This window comes from Balaenoptera acutorostrata, chromosome 13, assembly GCF_949987535.1.
Source record: "Balaenoptera acutorostrata chromosome 13, mBalAcu1.1, whole genome shotgun sequence".
NCBI classification, from domain to species: domain Eukaryota; kingdom Metazoa; phylum Chordata; class Mammalia; order Artiodactyla; family Balaenopteridae; genus Balaenoptera; species Balaenoptera acutorostrata.
Window position 1 is genome coordinate 68632441 of NC_080076.1, and position 8995 is coordinate 68641435.

General features: G+C 51.0%; 1 protein-coding gene across 4 annotated transcripts in view; it reads left to right on the forward strand.

Annotated features, from left to right (window-relative positions):
* MYO18B (myosin XVIIIB) overlaps positions 1-745 on the forward strand; it is a 236605-nt gene extending 235860 nt beyond the window's left edge. For all 4 annotated transcript variants that reach the window (XM_057525933.1, XM_057525934.1, XM_057525931.1 and 1 more), the window contains one exon: positions 259-745. The gene's annotated coding sequence lies outside the window, so the exon portion shown is untranslated. The remainder of the gene's footprint in view (positions 1-258) is intronic.
* The last annotated feature ends 8250 nt before the right edge of the window (positions 746-8995 follow it).

An 8995-nucleotide genomic window follows, 5' to 3' on the forward strand; every position in this document is an offset into this window, starting at 1 on the left:
GTGAATCAGAGACCCCAGCCCAGAGCACTGCCCCAGCGGCCACAGTGCATGTCAGGTACCTGCACTTGGAAATGGTGGCCCTTCAGGATGTCTCTCAGGCTCCCTCCACTCGTTTCCCTTCTGCCCCCCTCCTATCTCATTCCGCTCAGCACATCGCTGCAGTAACGCCACCTGGGAATATGGGCTCCAGGGGCTTCCACCCACCAAAACACACTCCCCAAGCCCCATTTCTCAGCTCTGACCTGCATTTGTTTCCAGCCTCCTGCGACACACTGCCCTCCTTGAAGACTTCCCGACTCCACGACTTTCCGGAGAGAGAGACAAAGACCAGCCAGGCCTCCCCGGGGGCCTCGAGTCCACAGCCAGTGTGGCCGCCCTCAAGATGCCAGGGGGACCCAGCAGAGGCACATCCCATGGGGCGTGGGGCTCCCAGCATGCTAGGTCTGTACCAAATAAAGTGTTGGCTTCTTGGCATCTGGGCTTTCTCTCTATTCTATGATCATGTTACCTAGGACTCTGGAGGATTGATGGGGTGCACCTTGGGGTAGAAGGGTTCCGAGGAAGGGAACCAATGCAAACTGTTTGTAGTTTCAGGTGCACAATGCTATTTCTTTCCCTACGTGTCTACATGCAATGGCCTTGCTCTCTTCACTTGGCCAAGTTCTGCTCAAATGTCACCTCCTCCAGGAAGTCTTCCCTGATACATCAAGCTGAAATAAATGCTCTTTCTCTATTCTCCCTTAAATCCCATGCTTCTATCATATTTCCCTTGTCTATTTACATATCTACATTGTGTGTAGATGTGCAGGCATTCAAGAAATTTTGATGAATGAGTGACTGAACAAGCAAATGAACCATGGAACAAGTCAGTGGCTCATACACCCTGAATACCTGGGACACACTGACATATATTCATCTCTACAAATGTCCTCCCACAGCAACATTCAAGAACTTGTGACCCTCTGTTCCCACAGTCCCCCGTACACCTCACATACACAGCCTACCATGCACACACAACTATGCACGTGTACCTAAAACTACACTCACAAAGGCACACTTACAGCCTGGACACCTGCTTTATCAAACATCCTTGAAGTGTCAATAATCCTAAAACTATAGGCTAATGTTTATTGATCACATACTGTGTACTGACCACCATTTTAGGCATTTTACACAGTGCATCTCACTCCAACTTTATAAAGTCCCAAGAGATAAATCCACTTATTTTTTCCTATTTACAAAGGCAGAACTAGCTTATGCCCACGTTCAGGTAGCCAATGCTGCTTCTCCTTAAGTTCCCACTGGCACAGACTCCACGTCCTACCCCACATGTGCCTCTATTCCTAGGGCCCCTCTGGTATAGCCAGTCACAGCTGCCATCAGGAAGGAAAGTCCTGTTGGGATCACCGGTGTGTTAATTTGCTAGGGCTGCTGTAACAAAGCACCACAAACTGCATGGTCTAAACAACAGAAACTTACTATCTTGAAGTTTTAGAGGCTAGAATTCCAAAATCAAGACGTTGGCAGGGTTGGTTCCTTTGGAGTATCTTAAGGGACTCTCTCGGCTTATATGTGTCCGTCTTCCTCCTGTGCATGTCTGTCTCTGTGTCCAAATTTCCTCCTTTTATGAGGACACAGTCATAGTCACAGTCAATCAACCCTAACCTCAACTTGATTGCCTGTGCATAGACCTTATCCCCAAATAAGGTCACACTCTGAGCTCCTGGGGGTTCGGGTATCTTGGGAGGGGGTGGGGGACACAATTCAAGCCATAACAACTTACCAGTTGGCGCTCACCCCAAGAAGGGGAGATCTCAGCTCTGACCATCCTCGCCAGAGGTTGTGGGTAGAACTGGGAAGAGGAGGAGAGATGGGGCAGGAAGGAAGTTCACCGGATGCCCTCCCTGGAAGACCTCACCATCTGCCCGTCTCTCTGGTGGAGAGAGTCAGTGGAAGAGTGGACTGTGTTTTCTCAGATGCAGGAGCGTTCTCCCGCTTGGTGAGTCTGTAGACAAATACATCATATATTTATATGTATTTAAGGAACATCCCCCACCAGCCTGCCATGCACAGGAGTGGCCCCAGCTCACCGGAGAGAGCTGGGGCATGTGGAGGGGACATCCGAGATCTCTGCAGGGAATCAGAGGTCCTGGCAAGGAAGAGGGTGCCGTTCAAAAGCTTGCCGACGTTTGGGTGTGGGGTAAGGATGGGAGCAGACACAGCCCTGTGTCTTCCTCCGGTGGAACCCATGGAGCCTTGGAAAAACCACTTCCCTCACTGGGCCTCAGTTTCCTCATCTCAATGATGGGAATACTAGTTATTAGAATCTAATGGGATTTGGACATGGGAGAGTGTAGCAGGCTATACTAGTTTGCTAGAGCTGCTATAACAAAATACCACAGGCTGGGGGCGGGAGTGGTGCCTAAACAACAGGAATTTATTTTCTCGCAGTTCTGAAGGCTGGCATCCAAGACCAAGGTGGTGGCAGGTCTGGCTTCTGAGGCCTCACTCCTTGGCTTGCAGACGGCCGCCTCCTTGCTGTGTCCTCACGTTGTCATTCCTCTGTGCCCATGCATCCCTGGTGTCTCTCTTTGTGTTCAGGTTTCCTCGTCTTATAAAGGAGCCCAGTCAGAGTGGATTAGGGCCCAGCCCAGGGGCCTCACTTGAACTTAGTCACATCTCTAAAGGCCCATCTCCAAATGCAGTCACCTTCTGAGGTTATGGGTGTTAGGACTTCAACATACGAATTTTGTAGGGGTCATAATTCAGCCCATAGCACATGCTATGCCAGAGAAGGTGACCAGTTAGTTTATTAATAATGGTCATTATTATTAATATAGTGATCAGATAAATATGTCCCAAACTCCCAGCTTGGTCCCCAAACAAAAGCAATAGTGGAAATCAGGAATAGAGATTCTCACTGCCTTCCTGGCATTGGAGTTTTGCAGACATTTTTAGGGCCTGGAACCTGTGTGTTTCCATGTGCTTCTCCTCCTGTGCCAGCAGGATTACTTAGCCAGCCAATATTTGTTGAGCACCTGCTACGCACCAGGCACTGTTCCCCACACGGGGAATCCATGGAGAGCAGGTGGAACCCCCACCTGCTTTTCTGGAGGCAACATCCTCGCCGGGGAGACAGACAATGAGCAAGAAAATAAATATGTTGTCAGAGAGTGAGAAGTGGTATAAAGGAAAATAAAGATGAAATTATCTTGTAAGTTTCCTGTTAAAATTTTTCTGGACGTTTATTTTACAGAGTACCTTTTGGTAAAGAAAGGAAGCCATCATTTTTCTTCAGTCGTGTGAGTGATGCATTCAAAAAAATTAAACCCAGATAACAACAGCAAAGCTTTCCTCATCGTGCATCAGGAAACAGAAATCCTGAAGATGCTGTTAGAAATCAATTCAACATTCTAGAAGATAACCACTGTCCCCCTGCCTCTCGAATCCCCCAACCCAACACAGCCTGATGCAGGAGATTCTGACCCAGCTGGGTCCTCCTCCCTGCAAGCTCACTCCAGAAATTCTAGCATGGATCCTGGTGTCCCATCAAGCTCAGCCCAGGACCCAGTGCAGTAAGCACCGTGCAAGCCTTCACTTCTTCGACTTCTGCTACCCAGGGTAACTGGGTATTTTGAAAAATCAAATGCTCAGGAAGCACTTAGCACAGTGCCTGGCACGTAGCCCGCGGTCCACAGTGGCACCATTGATCTTTGGGCTCAGAAACGCTTTTCCCTGGTGCCCAACTCAGAGGCTCCATCTGCACGGCTGTGCCCTGTGTGGTTTCCCTGACATCATAACCAAAGTCATTTCAAAGGTGAGGGTGTTGCAGGTCTCACATCCAGGTGGGTTGAGTGGCCACCCCAAACGTTTCCTCTTGTTTCCGGGCCCCGGGGCCGTTTTTAGCAGCATGCCCCGGTCTTGAAACGAGCCTGGACTCTCAGGACTAGAAGAAAGCCTCAAGGTAATTTTACAAGCGAGGAAATGGAGGCTCAGAGAGGGAAAAGATCTGTCCCAAGACAAAGGTAGGTCTGAGTTCAGAACTCAATTAACATTTTCTCATTTAATCAATATTTATTAATCTTTCTACCACCCCATGTCCAGGGCACTGAAGATAAAGCTGAGACTAGGATGGCCAGAGGGCCTACCTTTGTGAAGCTTGTGGTTTACTGCAGGAGACAGGTAATAAACTGGGAGATGTATCCATCGGCTGGGCCCGCTCACCTGATGGCCCTTCAGTAGCCTACCTGTTCCAGGTCATCCTCCCAAGTCCGTCCCATCCCAGCCCTGCCCAGAGCCCTCCCCAAGCCAAGAGAGACCCAGCCCTGTCCCAAGCCCCCTGGCTGTCTGCACCGTTCAGGGCTGAGGAACTGAGGTTTTGCATCCTTTCCCAATCCCAAGGATTGTTAAGTGGGAAGAACAGGTGAGGGAAGACTGTGGCAGCTGGGGGACGTGGGTGCTGGAGGGTGCTGGATGTAGTCTCGGCAGCTCTAGATGTGATGAATGGCCTGGCCGAGCTCCCGCTGTTGTCTTCCAAGAGTGATGGGCAGCCTCGGCGGGGTTCCCACCCCCAGAACCGATTGCTTATTTACCTGTCAGCAACCTTCAGGGCTCAGGGACAGAGGCTAGGCAGCAGGCCTGGTGATGAGGTGAGGCAGTGACCTTGTCACCCTTTGTTAAGAACCATTGCCACTCCCACTCCTTGTATGTCTGCAAGGAGCCAGCCACTGTGCTGAGCGGTACTCAAACATCACTGCTAAGAAGCAGCGTTGGGGGTCTCAGCCCTATCAATCATGCTGTGTGTTCTACACCTGCAAGAAAACACTTTAAGTGACTCGAAACGCTGCTTTGTAAGTAGCTGCACGAAGGCTCGGTAGCCCTGGGCAAAATCCTGCTCACGCACATGCCTTCAGCGTGCAGAGCTCAGGGCAGGGGCTTATTTAAGCCTCTCCATCCCCCGCCCCCCATCATCTCAAGTTTGTGGTCTTCCCGCTCAGGCTGGCGCAGGGGGGAGGGGGAGACACAGATGCATTTGCCCAAAGCCCTTGCCCTGTCCCTGCCCCCAGCTGATCCTGGGGAGTAGTCTCTGGCCCAAGGTGGAGGGAGGCTGGGGGACGCTGTCCTTTAAGGCACAGTGGCCTCGCCCTCCATCAGCTGAGTCCAGTGACTGCAGCTGACTCTGAACAATTCAATAAACAACAGTTCTTCATCGCTCAGCATGTGGGGTGAGGGAAACAAACAAGGGGTCAGGCAGAAGGTGGAAATGAGAGGGTAGGGGATCCCCCACCCCAAATCAGGTGTTGAGGCTCAGAGAGGACGTGAGTGGTGACAAGGGGAGCTGGGATTTGAACCCAGAGCTCTGACTCCAAACCCAGGCATCCTTGATGATAATACCATGGGCCAAGCTTGGCAGTGTAGATAGTGCTTTTCTACAAGGTCAACTGGTAGAACAGGTCTATGGATCATATGGCTTCACCTTCGCCATCTCCCTCTGGCAGAACTAAGCTGGCCCTGCCTGCTCTACCTGGGAGGTAATGGGGCCCAGACTCTTGGAACAGGCTTGGATTTATTCCCGTCTTTGCCATTTTTTAAACTGTGACCTCGAGCAGTTTACTAAACTCCTTTGGTTGGAAGAGGAGACACTAATTTTTAAAGCTTGTCTGGCTCACAGAAGCATGAGGACAAGGGCTAGTACACCCATTTTACAGATGGGGAAACTGAGGCTTTGCAAAACCAAGTGACTGCCCAAGTTAGCAGTGAAGGAGCTGGGATTGGAGTTCAGAGTTCCTGACTCCTGGTTCAGGTTCAGTGGCCTCCTGCCAGTCTCGTGGCCTGGTTGTCTAGCTGGTTTGGGGAAAGGCTAAAAGGGGGTTCCAGCTCTGTCACAGGCAGGGACACACTGAGCAAGGGCCCCGCCCTAGCAGTCGTTCACCTCTGCTACCAGCTCCGATCTCAAGCAACCTCCCTCAAAGGTGGGGTGGAATGGGGGGCTGGCTCCATGGGTGCCCGGCCTCTCTCCTGTCTTTGAAGGAACCCAATTTCATGCCTAATGGGTTGAGTGACATACATAATTGCCATGGCCCAAGAAGCCATCAGATAGATTAAAATCTGTCTTCTCCTGAAAAGAGAGAGGTAACTGAATTTATTCTTGCTGCTGATCACTCAATGGGTATCTCAATCAGAGCTGGGTGGGTGCCATGGCTTATGGTCCCTGGACTGTTACCCACTATACCTGTGTGTGGGAATCTCTGAGATGAGTTTGGAAGGCAGGGACAAGCAGGGAGGGGCATGCAGGGATGTTCTCTGTAGCTGAGGAGCAGACACTGCTGGAAGGAAGGGCCTTGCTGGTACTAGTGCATTGGACTGGCACATTATTTTTCATGTGCAGAAACAAGACCAGAGAGGGAGCATCTATTGCCCAAAGTCACACAGCAAATTGGGAGCAGACCTGAACCTAGTGTTTTTCCCTTCGCTTCTTGCTGCCTCTTGGAGCTGGAGAGAAATGATTCGAGGCTAATTCAGCCTTTGGGTTGACTCTGGATAACCCAGAGTGTACTAGAGAATCCTGATGGCATCTTCACATTCTTGCTTTCTCTGCAGCCCCGAGGGGTCCACATTCTTCTCATTGTGTGTCAGGACTGCTGGAGGCATGGCAGGTGAGCTCTGTAGCCTCTCGATGCCTCAGTTTCACAGCGACAGAGACAGGATAGCAGCGATTGTATTGGATCCATCTCCCGAGCTTTCTCTGGTTCTCTTGGCCCCATCAATCTCCTGGACCCTCAGCTGCTGTCTGAATTGCAGCTACTATTACAGCAACATACATGCAGGTCAGAGAGCCAAACGCCAGGCTCTGTGGCTCCTCCTAGCACTCCAGAAGGGGATCACCCTGGAGAGCACTTTCACCAGTGAGAGGGGGTGTGAAGGACTGGAGGACACGCTCCCTCTCCACCCCTCCCTCTGTTGGACCACGCCGGGCAGTTTTCCTGTGCACTCTAACAGAGACAGACCATGGAGCCCAGCAACCACCGTGGCCAGAACGTGTGACTGACCTTGTAGCTTATCTTTCCTGCCTTCCCTTCCCTCTCCTTCAGTCTCACTGCCCTGAGATTGTACCTTCCAGTAACATAACAAATGTTTAAACCTTGCCCCTGGTTTATTTCCTCGGGAGCCTGGGCTAAGACTAAAACTAGGGCAAAGGTTGGTTTTGAGAATTAAACAGATGGATGCATGAAAAAGCACTTGGAACCTCTCCTGCACTTTACAATCACTTGTGGACTTGAGCTGCCATCATGATAGACATGCTGTTCATATCAGTCTTGAGTGATACGGTCCCCAAGTGCTTTGCCTGCCCCTGTCCTGGCCACTGCCCCAACCCCACCCGGTTCCTTCTCCCTTCTGGGCTTTCTCATATGCTTTCATCTCTGCCTGGCTCGCTCATTCATTCATTCATTCAAATGGATTTATTGGGCATCCACTCAACAACCTGAACAACCCAGACGCAGTCCCTGGTTTGAGACTTACATCTCATGTCACCTGTCTTCTCACCTTATGAATCGCCCTTCCTCCTACAGTTCTCAGTCATCCCTAACTTCCGGGTAGGGTTGGGGGCTCTGCCACAGTCTCCCCCCACCTGTGTCTCCCTCCATCATTATATATGTAGCACAGCATGAAGCCCTCTGTTCACCCACTGCTTTCCCCCACCCAACTCTCAGATGCAGGACCCAACCTGTGGTTGATGCTGAAGAAATGCATTCACTCAACCAGGATTTATAAAGCACCTCCTATGTGTCAGGCACTGGACCTATTCTAGCACCGGACACGGAGCAGTGTCTAAAACAGACAAGCATTCATGCCCTCATAGAATCCACGTACTAGTTGGGGGTAGGGGCAAATGGTAAACAAGAGGAGAAAGTAAAAGATTCAATGTTTTAGATAGTGAAACGTGTGGGGGAGAAGATGAAGCAGGAGAGGGGTCCAGGAGGCGTTGAGAGTCGTGTGAAGAGTATTTTAGATGGAGTGGGTAGAGCAAGACTTCTTGAAAAAGACACATTAAGTAAAGATCTGAAGGGAGCAAGGGATGCAGCCATGTCTGCAACTTAGGGAAGAGCATTCTAGGCAGAGGAGACAGCTAGTGCAAAGGCCTTGGGGTGGGAGGGTGAATGATGTGTTTGAGCATCTGCAAGGAATCCAGTACAGCTGGAGTGGGGTGAGCGAGGGGGCGAGGAGTGGTGGACGAGGTCAGAGAGGTGATGGGGGCCAGATGATGTAGCACTTTGTAAAGATGTTGGCTTGAACTCAGATTTGGGAGCCATTCAGGGTGATCAACCATCCCAGTTTGCCGGGACTTAGAGAGCTCCCAGGACACAGAAGGTTCAATGCTAAAGCGGGGAAGTCCCAGGCAAACAAGGGCAAGGCGGTCACCCTAGAGCCATTGCAGGGTTTGGAGCAGAGCTGTGACACGATCTGACCTGGGATTGATGAGGATCATGCCGGTTGCTGGATGGAGAATAGATTCCAAGGGACAAGAGCCGAATCAGCGAGATCAGCTTGGGGGCCACTAATCCAAGGGAGGGATGAAGGTGGCTCAGACCAGAGTGGTCACCATGGAGGTGGTGAGAAGAGGACAAATTAGAAGGCAGAGCCAACTGGAAACGCTTGATGGAGAAATGAGTACCTGTTCCCTGTATTGACAACCTGGCGGGTGACATACCCAGCTGCCCTCGGTGAGATCTCTGCCTTCCCTTGGCTGTCTCTCTGCCTCACCTCTTCCTTGTTGGAAGGGACAAAAAAACTAGTGACTACCTGAACCTTCTGAGCATGCTTCACGATGCGGTCATCATGGCTGTGAACTGGGGATGCAGACGAGGCAAGGCATGGATGCCTTTTTTACAGATAAGGAAACTGAAGCTCAGAGAATAATATGCCCCTGGGCACCCAGCAAGTGACAACAGCCTGAGTTAACACCCCCCACTGGGTGCCAGGCAGGCCTGGGTTT